The 24,724-nt window shown below is 42.9% G+C and overlaps 1 protein-coding gene across 2 annotated transcripts in view; it reads left to right on the plus strand.

Annotated features, from left to right (window-relative positions):
• The window catches only part of LOC110525062 (AT-rich interactive domain-containing protein 3A-like), a 103,054-nt gene that overhangs the window by 15,850 nt on the left and 62,480 nt on the right, over window positions 1-24,724 (plus strand). The gene's annotated exons all lie outside the window — the stretch shown is intronic.

Genomic DNA, 24,724 nt, shown 5'->3' on the forward strand with positions numbered 1-24,724 from the left:
TAAACCTGTTGTATTCAGCATTTCACTGTGAGGTCTACTACACCTGTTGTATTCAGCATTTCACTGTGAGGTCTACTAAACCTGTTGTATTCAGCATTTCACTGTGAGGTCTACTACACCTGTTGTATTCAGCATTTCACTGTGAGGTCTACTACACCTGTTGTATTCAGCATTTCACTGTGAGGTCTACTACACCTGTTGTATTCAGCATTTCACTGTAAGGTCTACTACACCTGTTGTATTCAGCATTTCACTGTAAGGTCTACTACACCTGTTGTATTCAGCATTTCACTGTAAGGTCTACTACACCTGTTGTATTCAGCATTTCACTGTAAGGTCTACTACACCTGTTGTATTCAGCATTTCACTGTAAGTCCTACTACACCTGTTGTATTCAGCATTTCACTGTGAGTTCTACTACACCTGTTGCATTCAGCATTTCACTGTAAGGTCTACTACACCTGTTGTATTCAGCATTTCACTGTGAGGTCTACTACACCTGTTGTATTCAGCATTTCACTGTGAGGTCTACTACACCTGTTGTATTCAGCATTTCACTGTGAGATCTACTACACCTGTTGTATTCAGCATTCAGCATTTCACTGTAAGGTCTACTACACCTGTTGTATTCAGTATTCAGCATTTCACTGTGAGGTCTACTAAACCTGTTGTATTCAGCATTTCACTGTGAGGTCTACTACACCTGTTGTATTCAGCATTTCACTGTGAGGTCTACTACACCTGTTGTATTCAGCATTTCACTGTGAGGTCTACTACACCTGTTGTATTCAGCATTTCACTGTAAGGTCTACTACACCTGTTGTATTCAGCATTTCACTGTGTGGCCTACTACACCTGTTGTATTCAGCATTTCACTGTAAGGTCTACTACACCTGTTGTATTCAGCATTTCACTGTAAGGTCTACTACACCTGTTGTATTCAGCATTTCACTGTAAGGTCTACTACACCTGTTGTATTCAGCATTTCACTGTAAGGTCTACTACACCTGTTGTATTCAGCATTTCACTGTGAGGTCTACTACACCTGTTGTATTCAGCGTTTCACTGTAAGTCCTACTACACCTGTTGTATTCAGCATTTCACTGTGAGGTCTACTACACCTGTTGTATTCAGCATTTCACTGTGAGGTCTACTACACCTGTTGTATTCAGCATTTCACTGTAAGGTCTACTACACCTGTTGTATTCAGCATTTCACTGTAAGGTCTACTACACCTGTTGTATTCAGCATTTCACTGTGAGGTCTACTACACCTGTTGTATTCAGCATTTCACTGTGAGGTCTACTACACCTGTTGTATTCAGCATTTCACTGTGAGGTCTACTACACCTGTTGTATTCAGCATTTCACTGTGAGGTCTACTACACCTGTTGTATTCAGCATTTCACTGTGAGGTCTACTACACCTGTTGTATTCAGCATTTCACTGTAAGGTCTACTACACCTGTTGTATTCAGCATTTCACTGTGAGGTCTACTACACCTGTTGTATTCAGCATTTCACTGTAAGGTGTACTACACCTGTTGTATTCAGCATTTCACTGTAAGGTCTACTACACCTGTTGTATTCAGCATTTCACTGTGAGGTCTACTACACCTGTTGTATTCAGCATTTCACTGTGAGGTCTACTACACCTGTTGTATTCAGCATTTCACTGTAAGGTCTACTACACCTGTTGTATTCAGCATTTCACTGTGAGGTCTACAACACCTGTTGTATTCAGCATTTCACTGTGAGGTCTACTACACCTGTTGAATTCAGCATTTCACTGTAAGGACTACTACACCTGTTGTACTCATCATTTCACTGTGAGGTCTACTACACCTGTTGAATTCAGCATTTCACTGTGAGGTCTACAACACCTGTTGTATTCAGCATTTCACTGTGAGGTCTACTACACCTGTTGAATTCAGCATTTCACTGTAAGGACTACTACACCTGTTGTACTCATCATTTCACTGTGAGGTCTACCTACACCTGTTGTATTCAACATTTCACTGTAAGGACTACTACACCTGTTGTATTCAGCGCATGTGACAAATACACTTTGATTTGATAGGTTCTATATGATAGATTATAGGTTATATAGGTTAGGTTCTATTGGTTAGCTATATGGTAGGTTCTATAGGTTAGCTATATAATATGTTCTATAGGTTATGTTCTATAGGTTAGCTATATAATAGGTTATATAGGTTAGGTTCTATAGGTTAGCTATATGGTAGGTTCTATAGGTTAGCTATATAATAGGTTCTATAGGTTAGGTTCTATAGGTTAGCTATATGGCAGGTTCTATAGGTTAGCTATATAATAGGTTCTATAGGTTAGGTTCTATAGGTTAGGTTCTATAGGTTAGGTTCTAAAGGTTGGTTGTATAATAGGTTCTATAGGTTAGGTTCTATAGGTTAGCTATATTATAGGTTATATAGGTTAGGTTCTATAGATTAGCAATATGGTAGGTTCTATTGGTTAGGTTCTATAGGTTAGGTATATGATATATTTTATAGGCTAGGTTCTACATGTTAGCTATATAATAGGTTCAATAGGTTAGCTATATAATATGTTCTATAGGTTAGGTTCTATAGGTTAGCTATATAATATGTTCTATAGGTTAGGTTCTATAGGTTAGGTATAAAGTAGGTTCTATAGGTTATTTTCTATAGGTTAGCTATATAATAGGTTCTATAGGTTAGGTTCTATAGGTTAGCTATATAATAGGTTGTATGGGTTAGGTTCTATAGGTTAGCTATATAATAGGTTGTATGGGTTAGGTTCTATAGGTTAACTATATAATAGGTTATATAGGTTAGGTTCTATAGGTTAACTATATAATAGGTTATATAGGTTAGGTTCTATAGCTAATGATTCCTGCCTATACTATATCTACCATATCTACATATCTACCATATCTACCATATCTACATATCTACCATATCTACCATATCTACCATATCTACCATATCTACCATATCTACATATCTACCATATCTACCATATCTACCATATCTACCATATCTACATATCTACCATATCTACCATATCTACATATCTACCATATCAACCATATCTACCATATCTACATATCTACCATATCTACCATATCTACCATATCTACATATCTACCATATCTACCATATCTACCATATCTACCATATCTACATATCTACATATCTACCATATCAACCATATCTACCATATCTACATATCTACCATATCTACCATATCTACCATATCTACATATCTACCATATCTACCATATCTACATATCTACCATATCTACCATATCTACCATATCTACCATATCTACATATCTACCATATCTACCATATCTACATATCTACATATCTACCATATCTACCATATCTACCATATCTACCATATCTACATATCTACCATATCTACCATATCTACATATCTACCATATCTACCATATCTACCATATCTACCATATCTACATATCTACCATATCTACCATATCTACCATATCTACCATATCTACATATCTACCATATCTACCATATCTACATATCTACCATATCAACCATATCTACCATATCTACCATATCTACATATCTACCATATCTACCATATCTACCATATCTACATATCTACCATATCTACCATATCTACTATATCTACCATATCAACCATATCAACTATATCTACCATATCTACATATCAACTATATCTACCATATCAGGAGAGAGAGACAGAGACAGAGACAGAGACAGAGAGGAGAGAGCATGCTGACTTGATTGAGCCACAGTCAGTCTCAGAATTTCACATCCATGTGAAACACTATTCCCCATCTCCCTACTAGAAACCCCACTATAGGGGACGTCCTCCCTACTAGAAACCCCACTATAGGGGACATCCTCCCTACTAGAAACCCCACTATAGGGGACGTCCTCCCTACTAGAAACCCCACTATAGGGGACGTCCTCCCTACTAGAAACCCCACTATAGGGGACGTCCTCCCTACTAGAAACCCCACTATAGGGGACGTCCTCCCTACTAGAAACCCCACTATAGGGGACGTCCTCCCTACTAGAAACCCCACTATAGGGGACGTCCTCCCTACTAGAAACCCCACTATAGGGGACATCCTCCCTACTAGAAACCCCACTATAGGGGACATCCTCCCTACTAGAAACCCCACTATAGGGGACGTCCTCCCTACTAGAAACCCCACTATAGGGGACGTCCTCCCTACTAGAAACCCCACTATAGGGGACGTCCTCCCTACTAGAAACCCCACTATAGGGGACGTCCTCCCTACTAGAAACCCCACTATAGGGGACATCCTCCCTACTAGAAACCCCACTATAGGGGACATCCTCCCTACTAGAAACCCCACTATAGGGGACATCCTCCCTACTAGAAACCCCACTATAGGGGACGTCCTCCCTACTAGAAACCCCACTATAGGGGACATCCTCCCTACTAGAAACCCCACTATAGGGGACGTCCTCCCTACTAGAAACCCCACTATAGGGGACGTCCTCCCTACTAGAAACCCCACTATAGGGGACGTCCTCCCTACTAGAAACCCCACTATAGGGGACGTCCTCCCTACTAGAAACCCCACTATAGGGGACGTCCTCCCTACTAGAAACCCCACTATAGGGGACGTCCTCCCTACTAGAAACCCCACTATAGGGGACGTCCTCCCTACTAGAAACCCCACTATAGGGGACATCCTCCCTACTAGAAACCCCACTATAGGGGACGTCCTCCCTACTAGAAACCCCACTATAGGGGACATCCTCCCTACTAGAAACCCCACTATAGGGGACATCCTCCCTACTAGAAACCCCACTATAGGGGACGTCCTCCCTACTAGAAACCCCACTATTGGGGACATCCTCCCTATTAGAAACCCCACTATAGGGGACATCCTCCCTACTAGAAACCCCACTATAGGGGACGTCCTCCCTACTAGAAACCCCACTATAGGGGACGTCCTCCCTACTAGAAACCCCACTATAGGGGACGTCCTCCCTACTAGAAACCCCACTATAGGGGACGTCCTCCCTACTAGAAACCCCACTATAGGGGACATCCTCCCTACTAGAAACCCCACTATAGGGGACGTCCTCCCTACTAGAAACCCCACTATAGGGGACGTCCTCCCTACTAGAAACCCCACTATAGGGGACATCCTCCCTACTAGAAACCCCACTATAGGGGACATCCTCCCTACTAGAAACCCCACTATAGGGGACGTCCTCCCTACTAGAAACCCCACTATAGGGGACATCCTCCCTACTAGAAACCCCACTATAGGGGACATCCTCCCTACTAGAAACCCCACTATAGGGGACGTCCTCCCTACTAGAAACCCCACTATAGGGGACATCCTCCCTACTAGAAACCCCACTATTGGGGACATCCTCCCTATTAGAAACCCCACTATAGGGGACATTCTCCCTACTAGAAACCCCACTGTAGGGGACATCCTCTCCATCCTCCACCAAATAAATCAACCGGTACAGAGTCAATGTGGAGACTATATACAGGGGATACCGGTACAGAGTCAATGTGGAGGCTATATACAGGGGGTACCGGTACAGAGTCAATTTGGAGGCTATATACAGGGTATTATGGTACAGAGTCAGTGTGGAGGCTATATACAGGGGGTACTGGTGCAGAGTCAATGTGGAGGCTGTATACAGGGTATTATGGTACAGAGTCAGTGTGGAGGCTATATACAGGGGGTACCGGTACAGAGTCAATGTGGAGGCTATATACAGAGGGTACCGGTACAGAGTCAATATCAAATCAAATCAAATTTATTTATATAGCCCTTCGTACATCAGCTGATATCTCAAAGTGCTGTGCAGGAACCCAGCCTAAAACCTCAAACAGCAAGCAATGCAGGTGTAGAAGCACGGTGGCTAAGAAAAACTCCCTAGAAAGGCCAAAACCTAGGAAGAAACCTAGAGAGGAACCAGGCTATGTGGGGTGGCCAGTCCTCTTCTGGCTGTGCCGGGTGGAGATTATAACAGAACATGGCCAAGATGTTCAAATGTTCATAAATGACCAGCATGGTCGAATAATAATAAGGCAGAACAGTTGAAACTGGAGCAGCAGCACGGCCAGGTGGACTATGGAGGCTATATACAGGGTGTTACGGTACAGAGTCAATGTGGAGACTATATACAGGGGGTACCGGTACAGAGTCAATGTGGAGGCTAAATACAGGGGGTACCGGTACAGAGTCAATGTGGAGGCTAGATACAGGGGGTACCGGTACAGAGTCAATGTGGAGGCTATATACAGGGGGTACCGGTACAGAGTCAATGTGGAGGCTAGATACAGGGGGTACCGGTACAGAGTCAATGTGGAGGCTATATACAGGGGGTACCGGTACAGAGTCAATGTGGAGGCTATATACAGGGGGTACCGGTACAGAGTCAATGTGGAGGCTATATACAGGGGGTACCGGTACAGAGTCAATGTGGAGGCTAGATACAGGGGGTACCGGTACAGAGTCAATGTGGAGGCTATATACATGGGGTACTGGTACAGAGTCAATGTGGAGGCTATATACAGGGGGTACCGGTACAGAGTCAATGTGGAGGCTATATACAGGGGGTACCGGTACAGAGTCAATGTGGAGGCTATTTACAGAGGGCATAGTGGGTTAACTGCCTTGGTCAGGGGAACAGTGGGTTAACTGCCTTGTTCAGGGGAACCGTGGGTTAACTGCCTTGTTCAGGGGAACATTGGGTTAACTGCCTTGTTCAGGGGAACAGTGGGATAACTGCCTTGCTCAGGGGAACAGTGGGTTAACTGCCTTGTTCAGGGGAACAGTGGGTTAACTGCCTTGTTCAGGGGAACAGTGGGATAACTGCCTTGCTCAGGGGAACAGTGGGTTAACTGCCTTGTTCAGGGGAACAGTGGGACAACTGCCTTGCTCAGGGGAACAGTGGGTTAACTGCCTTGCTCAGGGGAACAGTGGGTTAACTGCCTTGTTCAGGGGAACAGTGGGATAACTGCCTTGCTCAGGGGAACAGTGGGTTAACTGCCTTGTTCAGTGAGACAGACAGAAAGGCAGGGAGACAGTGAGACAGACATACAGGCAGGGAGACAGTGAGACAGACAGGCAGGGAGACAGACAGACAGGCAGGGAGACAGACAGAAAGGCAGGGAGACAGTGAGACAGACATAAAGGCAGGGTGACAGTGAGACAGACAGACAGGCAGGGAGACAGTGAGACAGACAGACAGGCAGGGAGACATTGAGACAGACTGACAGGCAGAGAGACAGTGAGACAGACAGACAGACAGGCAGGAGGACAGTGAGACAGACAGACAGACAGGCAGGAATACAGACAGAAAGGCAGGGAGACAGTAAGACAGACAGAAAGGCAGGGAGACAGTGAGACAGACAGACAGGGAGACAGTGAAAGACAGAACGGCAGGGAGACAGTGAGACAGACAGGCAGGGAGACAGACAGAAAGGCTGGGAGACAGTAAGACAGACAGGCAGGGAGACAGACAGACAGACAGACAGACAGGCAGGGAGACATTGAGACAGACAGACAGGCAGGGAGACAGTGGGACAGACGGACAGGCAGGGAGACAGTGAGACAGACAGACAGGCTGGCCTATAAAAACAGAGGCATCATGGGAATAGCAGCCATTTGGGGCCTGGCTGTCAGGCCCCATAAAAGGTTAGCACACAGAGGGCTTGCTTGTTGATATGCTAAAGCCCCCAGCTCAGCTGGAACAGTTAATGAGGCCCCTCTCATGTCTCCTCCTCTCCCTCATTCCTTCCTCCCTCTTTCCACAACCTCCACTTCCTCCTGGGGGGGGGGGAAACAACTGCATGGAGGGAAGGATGGGTTCACTATCTATCTCTCCGTCTTTCACTCTCTCTCTCTTTCTGTCTTTCTTTCTCTTTCTTTCACTCTCTCTACTCTCTCTCCTTTCAATTCATTTCAAGGGTCTTTATAGGCATGGGAAACATGTGTTAGCATTGCCAAAGCAAGTAAGGTAGATAATATACAAAAGTGAAATAAACAATAAAAATTAACAGTAAACCTTACACATACAGAAGTTTCAAAACAATAAAGACATTACAAATGTCATATTATGTATATATACAGTGTTGTAACGATGTGCAAATGGTTAAAGTACAAGAGGGAAAATCAATAAGCATAAATATGACTTCTATTTACAATGGTGTGTGTTCTTCACTGGTTGACCTTTTCTTGTGGCAACAGGTCACAAATCTTGCTACTGTGACGTCACACTGGTATTTCACCCAGTATATGTGGGAGTTCATCAAAATTGGATTTGTTATTCAAATTATTTTTGGGTCTGTGTAATCAGAGGAAATATGTCTCTCTAATATGGTCATACATTGGGCAGGAGGTTAGGAAGTGCAGCTCAGTTTCCACCTCATTTTGTGGGCAGTGTGCACATAGCCTGTCTTCTCTTGATAGCCATGTCTGCCTATAGCAATCTTTCTCAATAACAAGGCTATGCTCACTGAGTCTGTACCTAGTCAAAGCTTTCCTTAATTTTGGGTCAGTCACAGTGGTCAGGTATTCTGCCACTCTCTTGTACTCTCTGTTTTGGGCCAAATGGCATTCTAGTTTGCTCAGTTTTTTTTGTAAGTTCTTTCTATTGTATCAAGTAATTATCTTTTTGTTTTCTCATGATTTAGTTGGGTCTAATTGTTTTGCTGTCCTGGTCTGTGCGGTCTGTTTGTGTTTGTGAACAGAGCCCCAGAACCAGCTTGCTTAGGGGACTCTTCTCCAGGTTCAACTCTCTATAGGTGATGGCTTTGTTATGGAAGGTTTGGGAATCGCTTCCTTTTAGGTGGTTGTAGAATTTAACGTCTCTTTTCTGGATTTTGATAATTAGTGGGTATCTGCCTAATTCTGCATTCCCTCCCTCCCTCCCTCCCTCCCTCCCTCCCTCCCTCCCTCCCTCGGGTCACAAGGGTTAAATTGAACAGATCTACCCATTGGCTTTCTGTCTCCTCCAACTTCCATTAGTTTCTTTACTAGACTTTGGCGGTATACCATGTATTATAAGGTTGTTTTTTTTGTTTTTGTTTTTTTTTCAATAGTGTTGAATTATTTATTTTAAGTTTTTCAATACATGTGAATATTTGTAGCTTCTTAAGTACATACCTGCAGTTAACTTGTGCAATACGTTAGGAAATAAATCAGATTGGTGGTTCCAAACTTCTTCCTTTTAAGAATGAGGGAGGCCACTGTATTCTTGGGGTACAGAAATGTTTTGGTACCCTTCCCCAGATCTGTGCCTCTTCACAATCCTGTCTCTGAGCTCTACGGACAATTCCTTCGACATCATGGCTTGGTTTTTGCTCTGACATGCCCTGTCAACTGTGGGACCTTATATAGACAGGTGTGTGCCTTTCCAAATCATGTCCAATCAATTGAATTTACCACAGGAGGACTCCAATCAAGTTGTATGTTCTAGCTGTGTCTGAATCCTGGCTTAGGAAGAAATGTTCATCCCAAACTACAACATTTTCAGACAAGATAGAACTGCCAAAGGGGGCGGTGTTGCAATCTACTGCAAAGATAGCCTGCAGAGTTCTGTCTTACTATCCAGGTCTGTACCCAAACAATTTGAACTTCTACTTTTAAAAATCCACCTCTCTAAAAACAAGTCTCTCACTGTTGCCGCCTGCTATAGACCATCCTCTGCCCCCAGCTGTGCTCTGGACACCATATGTGAACTGATTGCCCCCCATCTGTCTTCAGAGCTCATGCTGCTAGGCGACCTAAACTGGAACATGCTTTAACACCCCAGCCATCCTACAATCTAAGCTTGATGCCCTCAACCTCACACAAATTATCAATGAACCTACCAGGTACCTCCCCAAAGCCGTAAACACGGGCACCCTCATAGATATCATCCTAACCAACTTGCCCTGTAAATACACCTCTGCTGTCTTCAACCAAGATCTCAGCGATCACTGCCTCATTGCCTGCATCCGTAATGGGTCAGCGGTCAAACGACCTCCACTCATCACTGTCAAACACTCCTTGATACACTTCAGCGAGCAGGCCTTTCTAATCGACCTGGCCGGGGTATCCTGGAAAGATATTGATCTCATCCCGTCAGTAGAGGATGCCTGGTTATTTTTTTTAAATGCCTTCCTAACCATCTTAAATAAGCATGCCCCATTCAAGAAATTTAGAACCAGGAACAGATATAGCCCTTGGTTCTCCCCAGACCTGACTGCTCTTAATCAACACAAAAATGGCGTTCTGCATTAGCATCGAACAGCCCCCGTGATATGCAGCTTTTCAGGGAAGCTAGAAACCATTATACACAGGCAGTTAGAAAAGCCAAGGCTAGCTTTTTCAAGCAGAAATTTGCCTCCTGCAAAACTAACTCAAAAAAGTTCTGGGACACTGTAAAGTCCATGGAGAATAAGAACACCTCCTCCCAGCTGCCCACTGCACTGAAGATAGGAAACACTGTCACCACTGATAAATCCACAATGTCAATAAGCATTTTTCTACGCCTGGCCATGCTTTCCACCTGGCTACCCCGGTCAACAGCACTGCACCCCCCACAGCAACTCGCCCAAGCCTTCCCCATTTCTCCTTCTCCCAAATCCAGTCAACTGATGTTCTGAAAGAGCTGCAAAATCTGGACCCCTACAAATCAGCCGGGCTAGACAATCTGGACCCTTTTTTCTAAAATGATCTGCCGAAATTGTTGCCACCCCTATTACTAGCCTGTTCAACCTCTCTTTCGTGTCGTCTGAGATTCCCAAAGATTGGAAAGCAGCTGCGGTCATCCCCCTCTTCAAAGGGGGGGACACTCTTGACCCAAACTGCTACAGACCTATATCTATCCTACCCTGCCTTTCTAAGGTCTTCGAAAGCCAAGTCAACAAATCCTTTACCGACCATTTCGAATCTCACCATACCCTCTCTGCTATGCAATCTAGTTTCAGAGCTGGTCATGAGGAGAGAAGGATGGTATGACGATATGAAAATCTGGATACTGCCCAAGCTTAATCCTTACTGGTGGGCTGGTTGGGGGCTGGATGTCAGGAGTCAGTGGCCGCCCTGGAGTGTCTGAGCACAGTGAGCCCTCCCTGGGATGGACACGCTGGGACATAGACCCCCTACTAGTGGACCCACCCCCTAGTTATCGGGAGGTTGTCAGGACAAAGGACTAGGATCAGGAACATGAGATGTCTAAGGGTCTTTTAGACTCTAGAGTGCTGAAATAGATTGCTCTATCTGGCTATTGCTTTTCATTGGGCTGGTTGTACATTTAAGGTTTTTATCAGCAGTATTGTAGTCTGAAGCTTGTTGGCCATCCTCAGCTTTTTACTGTGCAGCTCTGTTCATCTTAATGAAGGAAGAGGACATTATATAATAAATATAGATGTAGAGGACATTATATAATGTATATAGTTGTAGAGGACATTAATGTATATAGTTGTAGAGGACATTATATAATGTATATAGTTGTAGAGGATATTAATGTATATATTTGTAGAGGACATTATATCATGTATGTAGTTGTAGAGGACATTAATGTATATAGTTGTAGAGGACATTATATCATGTATGTAGTTGTAGAGGACATTAATGTATATAGTTGTAGAGGACATTATATCATGTATATAGTTGTAGAGGACATTAATGTATATAGTTGTAGGGGACATTATATCATGTATATAGTTGTAGAGGACATTCATGTATATAGTTGTAGAGGACATTAATGTATATAGTTGTAGAGGACATTAATGTATATAGTTGTAGAGGACATTATATCATGTATATAGTTGTAGAGGACATTAATGTATATAGTTGTAGAGGACATTATATCATGTATATAGTTGTAGAGGACATTAATGTATATAGTTGTAGAGGACATTATATCATGTATATAGTTGTAGGGGACATTATATCATGTATATAGTTGTAGAGGACATTATATCATGTATATAGTTGTAGAGGACATTATATAATGTATATAGTTGTAGAGGACATTAATATATATAGTTGTAGAGGACATTAATGTATATAGTTGTAGAGGACATTAATGTATATAGTTGTAGAGGATATTAATATATATAGTTGTAGGGGACATTAATGTATATAGTTGTAGAGGACATTATATCATGTATATAGTTGTAGAGGACATTATATCATGTATATAGTTGTAGAGGACATTAATGTATATAGTTGTAGAGGACATTATATCATGTATATAGTTGTAGAGGACATTATATCATGTATATAGTTGTAGAGGACATTAATGTATATAGTTGTAGAGGACATTATATTAATGTATATAGTTGTAGAGGACATTAATGTATATAGTTGTAGAGGACATTATATCATGTATGTAGTTGTAGAGGACATTAATGTATATAGTTGTAGAGGATATTAATATATATAGTTGTAGGGGACATTAATGTATATAGTTGTAGAGGATATTAATATATATAGTTGTAGAGGACATTAATATATATAGTTGTAGAGGATATTAATATATATAGTTGTAGAGGACATTAATGTATATAGTTGTAGAGGATATTAATATATATAGTTGTAGGGGACATTAATGTATATAGTTGTAGAGGACATTATATCATGTATATAGTTGTAGAGGACATTATATCATGTATATAGTTGTAGAGGACATTAATGTATATAGTTGTAGAGGACATTATATTAATGTATATAGTTGTAGAGGACATTAATGTATATAGTTGTAGAGGACATTATATCATGTATGTAGTTGTAGAGGACATTAATGTAAATAGTTGTAGAGGACATTATATCATGTATGTAGTTGTAGAGGACATTATATAATGTATATAGTTGTAGAGGACATTAATGTATATAGTTGTAGAGGACATTATATCATGTATATAGTTGTAGAGGACATTATATCATGTATATAGTTGTAGAGGATATTAATATATATAGTTGTAGGGGACATTATATCATGTATATAGTTGTAGAGGACATTATATCATGTATATAGTTGTAGAGGACATTCATGTATATAGTTGTAGAGGACATTAATGTATATAGTTGTAGAGGACATTAATGTATATAGTTGTAGAGGACATTATATCATGTATATAGTTGTAGAGGACATTAATGTATATAGTTGTAGAGGACATTAATATATATAGTTGTAGAGGACATTAATGTATATAGTTGTAGAGGACATTAATGTATATAGTTGTAGAGGATATTAATATATATAGTTGTAGGGGACATTATATCATGTATATAGTTGTAGAGGACATTATATCATGTATATAGTTGTAGAGGACATTAATGTATATAGTTGTAGAGGACATTATATCATGTATATAGTTGTAGAGGACATTATATAATGTATATAGTTGTAGATGACATTATATAATGTATATAGTTGTAGAGGACATTAATGTATATAGTTGTAGAGGACATTAATGTATATAGTTGTAGATGACATTATATAATGTATATAGTTGTAGAGGACATTATATCATGTATATAGTTGTAGAGGACATTATATCATGTATATAGTTGTAGAGGACATTATATAATGTATATAGTTGTAGAGGACATTAATGTATATAGTTGTAGAGGACATTAATGTATATAGTTGTAGAGGACATTAATGTATATAGTTGTAGAGGACATTAATGTATATAGTTGTAGAGGACATTAATGTATATAGTTGTAGAGGACATTATATCATGTATATAGTTGTAGAGGACATTAATGTATATAGTTGTAGATGACATTATATAATGTATATAGTTGTAGAGGACATTAATGTATATAGTTGTAGAGGACATTAATATATATAGTTGTAGAGGACATTATATCATGTATATAGTTGTAGAGGACATTATATCATGTATATAGTTGTAGAGGACATTCATGTATATAGTTGTAGAGGACATTATATCATGTATATAGTTGTAGAGGACATTAATGTATATAGTTGTAGAGGACATTAATATATATAGTTGTAGAGGACATTATATCATGTATATAGTTGTAGAGGACATTCATGTATATAGTTGTAGAGGACATTCATGTATATAGTTGTAGAGGACATTCATGTATATAGTTGTAGAGGACATTAATGTACAGTTGGGCAAAAAAGTATTTAGTCAGACACCAATTGTGCAAGTTCTCCCACTTAAAAATATGAGAGAGGCCTGTAATTTTCATCATAGGTACACTTCAACTATGGCAGACAAAATACCAGCAACAGTGTGTGAAAACCTTGTGAAAACATTTGACCTTTGTCATTGCCAACAAAGGGTATATACAGTTCCTTGCGAAAGTATTCGGCCCCCTTGAACTTTGCGACCTTTTGACACATTTCAGGCTTCAAACATAAAGATATAAAACTGTATTTTTTTGTGAAGAATCAACAACAAGTCGGACACAATCATGAGGTGGAACGACATTTATTGGATATTTCAAACTTTTTTAACAAATCAAAAACTGAAAAATTGGGCGTGCAAAATTATTCAGCCCCCTTAAGTTAATACTTTGTAGCGCCACCTTTTGCTGCGATTACAGCTGTAAGTCGCTTGGGGTATGTCTCTATCAGTTTTGCACATCGAGAGACTGACATTTTTTCCCATTCCTCCTTGCAAAACAGCTCGAGCTCAGTGAGGTTGGATGGAGAGCATTTGTGAACAGCAGTTTTCAGTTCTTTCCACAGATTCTCGATTGGATTCAGGTCTGGACTTTGACTTGGCCATTCTAACACCTGGATATGTTTATTTTTGAACCATTCCATTGTAGATTTTGCTTTATGTTTAGGATCATTGTCTTGTTGGAAGACAAATCTCCGTCCCAGTCTCAGGCCTTTTGCAGACTCCATCAGGTTTTCTTCCAGAATGGTCCTGTATTTGGCTCCATCCATCTTCCCATCAATTTTAACCATCTTCCCTGTCCCTGCTGAAGAAAAGCAGGCCCAAACCATGATGCTGCCACCACCATGTTTGACAGTGGGGATGGTGTGTTCAGGGTGATGAGCTGTGTTGCTTTTACGCCAAACATAACGTTTTGCATTGTTGCCAAAAAGTTCAATTTTGGTTTCATCTGAGCAGAGCACCTTCTTCCACATGTTTGGTGTGTCTCCCAGGTGGCTTGTGAGAGAGTCTCCCACCTCAGCTGTAGATCTCTGCAGTTCATCCAGAGTGATCATGGGCCTCTTGGCTGCATCTCTGATCAGTCTTCTCCTTGTATGAGCTGAAAGTTTAGAGGGATGGCCAGGTCTTGGTAGATTTGCAGTGGTCTGATACTCCTTCCATTTCAATATTATCGCTTGCACAGTGCTCCTTGGGATGTTTAAAGCTTGGGAAATGTTTTTGTATCCAAATCCGGCTTTAACAACAGTATCTCGGACCTGCCTGGTGTGTTCCTTGTTCTTCATGATGCTCTCTGCGCTTTTAACGGACCTCTGAGACTATCACAGTGCAGGTGCATTTATACGGAGACTTGATTACACACAGGTGGAGTGTATTTATCATCATTAGTCATTTAGGTCAACATTGGATCATTCAGAGATCCTCACTGAACTTCTGGAGAGAGTTTGCTGCACTGAAAGTAAAGGGGCTGAATAATTTTGCACGCCCAATTTTTCAGTTTTTGATTTGTTAAAAAAGTTTGAAATATCCAATAGATGTCGTTCCACTTCATGATTGTGTCCCACTTGTTGTTGATTCTTCACAAAAAATACAGTTTTATATCTTTATGTTTGAAGCCTGAAATGTGGCAAAAGGTCGCAAAGTTCAAGGGGGCCGAATACTTTCGCAAGGCACTGTAACAAAGTATTGAGATAAACTTTTGTTATTAACCCAATACTTATTTTCCACCATAATTTGCAAGTAAATTCATAAAAATCCTACAATGTGATTTTCTGGATTTTTTTTTCTCATTTTCTTTGTCATAGTTGAAGTGTACCTAATTTACAGGCCTCTCTCATCTTTTTAAGTGGGAGAACTTGCACAATTAGTGGCTGACTAAATACTTTTTTGCCCCACAGTAGTTGAAGAGGACATTAATATATATAGTTGTAGAGGACAATATTTAATGTATATAATTGTAGAGGACATTAATGTATATAGTTTTAGAGGACATTAATATATATAGTTGTAGAGGACAATATATAATCTAGATAGTTTCTCATCTGCCTTTAACAGATACACAGTTTGGAGTGTGTGTGTGTGTGTGTGTGTGTGTGTGCGTGCGTGCGTGCGTGCGTGTGTGTGTGCGCCTGTGTGCTATCCTTTTTTTTTTTTACCCCCAGGATTCCGAATAGTGTATTTGGGCTGGGGTAAGAAGGGGGAGAAGGAGAGTGATTAACTAGAGTGAATCTAGTTAATCATGAAGGCAGCATTTATTGTCCCCCCAGTACACGTGGTTTATGACACCAGTATAGGCCAGGGATTAGGACAGAGGACGTTCTGGAGACATGCTTTATGAGGACGTGTAGGTTTGTATTCTGAGTGTGAATTGAAGGGGAAAACAGTTACCCATGTTGTAATTGTATTCCTACTGTGTTACTGATGTTCTGGTGTTAATGAGTAAATGGTATATCGGTTGCTCTGACACTGAGAAACCCTTGAATGAGTAGGTGTGTCCAAACTTTTAACTGATACTGTATATGTACACAGGCTAAATAGATCCAGCTGCAGGCAGAATTGATAATGGACAACATTGGGGGTTATAATGAAGGTAATTAAGTGATTATTGAATGTTAAGGACACCACTTTTGTAGAACCGAAACATACACATCCTCTGTTTAACGAACTCCAACTCAAGAGGGAATGATTTGGCGTGCTGCAGTCCGTTTTCTCCCTCACTGCAGTCAAGCAATGCATTCCGCCAAGGGGTGTTCACAATATAGGTCGGTAGCAGCCACAACTTGACCTCGTTTCATGCTCTTCTGTATCTCAGTCCTCCTCAACAGTCTGTTCTGTATCTCAGTCCTCCTCTACAGTCTGTTCTGTATCTCAGTCCTCCTTTACAGTCTGTTCTATATCTCAGTCCTCCTCTACAGTCTGTTCTATATCTCAGTCCTCCTCTACAGTCTGTTCTGTATCTCAGTCCTCCTCTAGTCTGTTCTATCTCTCAGTCCTCCTCTACAGTCTGTTTTATATCTCAGTCCTCCTCTACAGTCTGTTCTGTATCTCAGTCCTCCTCTAGTCTGTTCTGTATCTCAGTCCTCCTCTAGTCTGTTCTATCTCTCAGTCCTCCTCTACAGTCTGTTCTGTATCTCAGTCCTCCTCTAGTCTGTTCTATATCTCAGTCCTCCTCTACAGTCTGTTCTATCTCTCAGTCCTCCTCTACAGTCTGTTTTATATCTCAGTCCTCCTCTACAGTCTGTTCCGTATCTCAGTCCTCCTCTACAGTCTGTTCTATCTTTCAGTCCTCCTCTACAGTCTGTTCTGTATCTCAGTCCTCCTCTACAGTCTGTTTTATATCTCAGTCCTCCTCTACAGTCTTTTCTGTATCTCAGTCCTCCTCAACAGTCTGTTCTGTATCTCAGTCCTCCTTTATAGTCTGTTCTGTATCTCAGTCCTCCTCTACAGTCTGTTCTATATCTCAGTCCTCCTCTACAGTCTGTTCTGTATCTCAGTCCTCCTCTAGTCTGTTCTATCTCTCAGTCCTCCTCTACAGTCTGTTTTATATCTCAGTCCTCCTCTACAGTCTGTTCTGTATCTCAGTCCTCCTCTAGTCTGTTCTGTATCTCAGTCCTCCTCTAGTCTGTTCTATCTCTCAGTCCTCCTCTACAGTCTGTTCTGTATCTCAGTCCTCCTCTAGTATGTTCTGTATCTCAGTCCTCCTCCAGTCTGTTCTATCTCTCAGTCCTCCTCTACAGTCTGTTCTGTATCTCAGTCCTCCTCTAGTCTGTTCTATCTCTCAGTCCTCCTCTACAGTCTGTTCTGTATCTCAGTCCTCCTCTAGTCTGTTCTGTATCTCAGTCCTCCTCTAGTCTGTTCTATCTCTCAGTCCTCCTCTACAGTCTGTTCTGTATCTCAGTCCTCCTTTACAGTCTGTTCTATATCTCAGTCCTCCTCTACAGTCTGTTCTGTATCTCAGTCCTCCTCTAGTCTGTTCTGTATCTCAGTCCTCCTCTAGTCTGTTCTATCTCTCAGTCCTCCTCTACAGTCTGTTCTGTATCTCAGTCCTCCTTTACAGTCTGTTCTATATCTCAGTCCTCCTCTACAGTCTGTTCTATATCTCAGTCCTCCTCTACAGTCTGTTCTGTATCTCAGTCCTCCTCTAGTCTGTTCTATCTCTCAGTCCTCCTCTACAGTCTGTTCTGTATCTCAGTCCTCCTCTACAGTCTGTTCTGTATCTCAGTCCTCCTCTACAGTCTGTTCTGTATCTCAGTCCTCCTTTACAGTCTGTTCTATATCTCAGTCCTCCTCTACAGTCTGTTCTGTATCTCAGTCCTCCTCTAGTCTGTTCTGTATCTCAGTCCTCCTCTAGTCTGTTCTACCTCTCAGTCCTCCTCTACAGTCTGTTCTGTATCTCAGTCCTCCTCTAGTCTGTTCTGTATCTCAGTCCTCCTCTAGTCTGTTCTATCTCTCAGTCCTCCTCTACAGTCTGTTCTGTATCTCAGTCCTCCTCTAGTCTGTTCTGTATCTCAGTCCTCCTCTAGTCTGTTCTATATCTCAGTCCTCCTCTACAGTCTGTTCTATCTCTCAGTCCTCCTCTACAGTCTGTTTTATATCTCAGTCCTCCTCTACAGTCTGTTCCGTATCTCAGTCCTCCTCTACAGTCTGTTCTATCTTTCAGTCCTCCTCTACAGTCTGTTCTGTATCTCAGTCCTCCTCTACAGTCTGTTTTATATCTCAGTCCTCTACAGTCTTTTCTGTATCTCAGTCCTCCTCAACAGTCTGTTCTGTATCTCAGTCCTCCTTTATAGTCTGTTCTGTATCTCAGTCCTCCTCTACAGTCTGTTCTATATCTCAGTCCTCCTCTACAGTCTGTTCTGTATCTCAGTCCTCCTCCATGGTATGTTCTGTATCTCAGTCCTCCTCTACAGTCTGTTCTGTATCTCAGTCCTCCTCTATAGTCTGTTCTATACCTCAGTCCTCCTCTACAGTCTGTTCTGTATCTCAGTCCTCCTCTACAGTCTGTTCTGTATCTCAGTCCTCCTCTAAAGTTGGTTCTGTATCTCAGTCCTCCTCCTCTTCCTCCTCCTCCCTCTGCCTCTTCCTCCTCCTCCCTATGCCTCTTCCTCCTCCCTCTGCCTCTTCCTCCTCCTCCCTCTGCCTCTTCCTCCTCCTCCCTCTGTCTCTTCCTCCCTCTGCCACTTCCTCCTCCCTCTGCCTCTTCCTCCTCCTCCTACTGCCTCTTCCTCCTCCTCCCTCTTCCCCCTCCTCCCACTGCCTCTTCCTCCTCCTCCCTCTGCCCTGGCCTCTTCCCCCTCCTCCCACTGCCTCCTCCTCCACCTCCTCCAACTCCTCTTCCTGTTTTAAAATAGGATGTCCAGTAACCCCTGGTAACCCCTGGGTGACGGAGGCTTGGTGTCAGTCAGCTGGGCTCCCTATTAGAATAACTATTAGTACACCCACAGTCCTACTGACTGAACTGTTCCAACTTCAGACCAGGTCACTTTCCCTCCCCCACCCTCCCTCAGAACATTACAAATGAGCCATCAAAGAGCCTCTGCCATATTATCTAGCCTCCATCTTGTGAAGGAAGGGAACCTGAATGGAGTGGGCCTCCCATTCTTCCCTCCATTCCTCTGAAGTTGTTTTATGATGCTTTAATAGGTTGCAGTGAAAACATGTCGGAACACGTTTCAACCTCAGAGTCATTGACGACTTGGGAGCCATACGGAGCCATGTGACAGACAACAAGCAGAGAGAGGTAGAGACATATGGAGCCATGTGACAGGCAGCAAGCAGAGAGAGAGGTAGAGCCATATGGAGCCATGTGACAAGCAACAAGCAGAGAGAGAGGTGTGAGGGCCAAGGGATCTCTCTACCCCACTCTTAATGCCTCCCAAATGGCACCCTATTCCCTATATAGGTAATAGGGCTCTGGTCTATCGTAGTACCACTATATAGGGAATAGGGCTCTGGTCTATCGTAGTACCACTATATAGGTAATAGGGCTCTGGTCTATCGTAGTACCACTATATAGGGAATAGGGCTCTGGTCTAAAGTAGTACCACTATATAGGGAATAGGGCTCTGGTCTAAAGTAGTACCACTATATAGGGAATAGGACTCTGGTCAAAAGTAGTGTACTATATAGGGAATAGGGCTCTGGTCAAAAGTAGTGCACTATATAGTGGTACTACGATAGACCAGAGCCCTATTCCCTATATAGTGCACTACTATAGACCAGAGCCCTATTACCTATATAGTGGTACTACGATAGACCAGAGCCCTATTCCCTATATAGTGGTACTACGATAGACCAGAGCCCACATCATTGTGTCTAACATCGGCCTCGATAACTATGGAATCTGTGCATAGTCACTTCACCCTTCATCTACATGTACAAATTACCTCTAACTAACCTGTACCCCTCCACACTGACTCGGTACCGGTACCCCCTGTATATAGCCTCCACACTGACTCTGTACCGGTACCCCCTGTATATAGCCTCCACACTGACTCGGTACCGGTACCCCCTGTATATAGCCTCCACACTGACCCGGTACCCCCTGTATATAGCCTCCACACTGACTCTGTACTGGTACACCCTGTATATAGCCTCCACACTGACTCTGTACTGGTACCCCCTGTATTTAGCCTCCACATTGACTCTGTACTGGTACCCCCTGTATATAGCCTCCACATTGACTCTGTACTGGTACCCCCTGTATTTAGCCTCCACATTGACTCTGTACCGGTACCCCCTGTATATAGCCTCCACATTGACTCTGTACCGGTACCCCCTGTATATAGCCTCCACATTGACTCTGTACCAGTACCCCCTGTATATAGCCTCCACATTGACTCTGTACCAGTACCCCCTGTATATAGCCTCCACATTGACTCTGTACCGTAATACCCTGTATATAGCCTCCACATTGACTCTGTACCGGTACCCCCTGTATATAGTCTCCACATTGACTCTGTACCGTAACACCCTGTATATAGCCTCCACATTGACTCTGTACCAGTACCCCCTGTATATAGCCTCCACATTGACTCTGTACCGGTTCCCCCTGTATATAGCCTCCACATTGACTCTGTACTGGTACCCCCTGTATATAGCCTCCACACTGACTCTGTACCGGTACCCCCTGTATATAGCCTCCACACTGACTCTGTACTGGTGCACCCTGTATATAACCTCCACACTGACTCTGTACTGGTACACCCTGTATATAGCCTCCACACTGACTCTGTACTGGTACCCCCTGTATTTAGCCTCCACATTGACTCTGTACCGGTACCCCCTGTATATAGCCTCCACATTGACTCTGTACTGGTACCCCCTGTATATAGCCTCCACACTGACTCTGTACCGGTACCCCCTGTATATAGCCTCCACACTGACTCTGTACTGGTACCCCCTGTATATAGCCTCCACACTGACTCTGTACCGGTACCCCCTGTATATAGCCTCCACACTGACTCTGTACTGGTGCACCCTGTATATAACCTCCACACTGACTCTGTACCGGTACCCCCTGTGTATAGCCTCCACACTGACTCGGCTCATTACTACAGATATTACTAACTTATACCCACTCTATATAGCCTTGTTATTGTTATGTTATTGTGTTACTCTTTAGTTTATTTGGTAAATATTTTCTTAACTCTTCTTGAACTGTTGGTTAAGGGCTTGTAAGTAAACATTTCACGTTAAGGTTTACACTTGTTGTATGTGACAAATAAAGTTGGATTTGATTTGAGATGGAGTGAATAACAGACTCGGTTTGGGACTGAGCAGTGTACTGGAATAACATATTGGAAGTTGTTAGGAAGTGGTTTGTTTGACTGAGCAGTTGTTGGATCCAAAATGGTCACCGACCCCTGCTTTGATGCCTGACCCTCCACTATTTAGCTGCCACAGAGGCCATATGAATAGCCAGAATGGCAGGGAGTGTCTCTGGGCTGTATAAAATCCTGGGCTGAATGGAAGCCAGACTAGACACCTCTGTTATTGTTCCTATCTGAAGTCAGTTGTCATTGAGGGGCAGCCAGGCGTGAGGGGCAGGTTTGTGCATCCCCCTCCATTCCAGATGAAGGATTTGAGCGGGCTCCTAGGGCGTAGTTCCTCGTCTCCGTGTGTAGGTGTGGCCCTGGGGGTGTAGTGTGTTTGTGTCCAGTGCTACATTGCAGATTGTTGCATCAAGGCTGCTTTTTATTGGCTGTGTATTTTCCCCCTCACATCTTCCCGTTCTGCCAAAGGACCCATTTGGTGAAAACCCTTCCAACCAACCACCTCTCTACCATTAAAACCCTTCCAACCAATCACCACTCTACCATGAAAACCCTTCCAACCAATCACCACTCTACCATGAAAACCCTTCCAACCAATCACCACTCTACCATGAAAACCCTTCCAACCAATCACCACTCTACCATGAAAACCCTTCCAACCAATCACCACTCTACCATGAAAACCCTTCCAACCAATCACCACTCTACCATGAAAACCCTTCCAACCAATCACCACTCTACCATGAAAACCCTTCCAACCAATCACAACTCTACCATGAAAACCCTTCCAACCAATCACCACTCTACCATGAAAACCCTTCCAACCAATCACCACTCTACCATGAAAACCCTTCCAACCAATCACCACTCTACCATGAAAACCCTTCCAACCAATCACCACTCTACCATGCAAACCCTTCCAACCAATCACCAGTCTACCATGAAAACCCTTCCAACCAATCACCACTCTACCATGCAAACCCTTCCAACCAATCACCACTCTACCATGCAAACCCTTCCAACCAATCACCACTCTACCATTCAAACCCTTCCAACCAATCACCACTCTACCATGAAAACCCTTCCAACCAATCACCACTCCATTTGAATTCCCTTACTCATATTGTCTGGAATCAGAAAGAGTTATTCATTTTTTTAAATGGTTTTTATTTTTACAAAATGGATGGATTCCAGCCTTCAATGGTGGAGCCATGCTTATTTGTCTTCCATTTCAGTTGAATTTGACCATACTGAGGTTGATATGAATGTTTCTTAGTTTAAATATAGTAGACATACTCTACTGCTTGGCTAGTTTAAAGGGTTTGTACTCTATGTGTTATGTTGTATCCTGACGGGTTTATAGGTTTATATAGGAATATATAATATGGTTTATAGGAACCATGTTCCAGTGATCTTGTTGTCAAGGCCTTCACTGCCTTATGTACTGTAAGTATATGTTATAGTTAAACATTCCATAAACTCTGATTGGCATAGCTTCTGTTCAAGGATACACTGCTATGGCACATAAAATAAGATATTTGATACTATGAGATAACTGAGGGAACAGTACATATTAGTTAGAGATAACTAAGGGAACAAGGTTAGCTATGTACTACTGTTGACCAGGACCCATCGAGGATAGGGGGGCCATGTGGAACTCAGACAGAGGCTTAGCTATGTACTACTGTTGACCAGGACCCATCGAGGATAGGGGGGCCATCAGGAACTCAGACAGAGGGTTAGCTATGTACTACTGTTGACCAGGACCCATCGAGGATAGGGGCGCCATCAGGAACTCAGACAGAGGGTTAGCTATGTACTACTGTTGACCAGGACCCATCAAGGATAGGGGGGCCATCAGGAACTCAGACAGAGGGTTAGCTATGTACTACTGTTGACCAGTACCCATCGAGGATAGGGGCGCCATCAGGAACTCAGACAGAGGGTTAGCTATGTACTACTGTTGACCATGACCCATCGAGGATAGGGGGGCCATCAGGAACTCAGACAGAGGGTTGGCTATGTACTACTGTTGACCAGGACCCATCGAGGATAGGGGGGCCATCTGGAACTCAGACAGAGGGTTAGCTATGTACTGCTGTTGATCAGGACCCATCGAGGATAGGGGGGGCCATCAGGAACTCAGACAGAAGGTTAGCTATGTGCTACTGTTGACCAGGACCCATCGAGGATAGGGGGGCCATCTGGAACTCAGACAGAGGGTTAGCTATGTACTACTGTTGACCAGGACCCATCAAGGATAGGGGGGCCATCAGGAACTCAGACAGAGGGTTAGCTATGTACTACTGTTGACCAGGACCCATCGAGGATAGGGGGGCCATCACAAACTCAGACAGAGGGTTAGCTATGTACTGCAGTTGACCAGGACCCATCGAGGATAGGGGGGGCAACAGGAACTCAGACAGAGGGTTAGCTATGTACTACTGTTGACCAGGACCCATCGAGGATAGGGGCGCCATCAGGAACTCAGACAGAGGGTTAGCTATGTTCTACTGTTGACCAGGACCCATCAAGGATAAGGGGGCCATCAGGAACTCAGACAGAGGGTTGGCTAAGTACTACTGTTGACCAGGACCCATCGTGGATAGGGGGCCATCTGGAACTCAGACAGACGGTTAGCCTATTACTATTGTTGACCAGGACCCATCGAGGATAGGGGGGCCATCAGGAATGCAGACAGAGGGTTAGCTATGTTCTACTGTTGACCAGGACCCATCGAGGATAGGGGGGGAGGCATCAGGAACTCAGACAGAGGATTAGCTATGTACTACTGTTG

Source organism: Oncorhynchus mykiss, chromosome 6, assembly GCF_013265735.2.
Source record: "Oncorhynchus mykiss isolate Arlee chromosome 6, USDA_OmykA_1.1, whole genome shotgun sequence".
NCBI classification, from domain to species: Eukaryota; Metazoa; Chordata; class Actinopteri; order Salmoniformes; family Salmonidae; genus Oncorhynchus; species Oncorhynchus mykiss.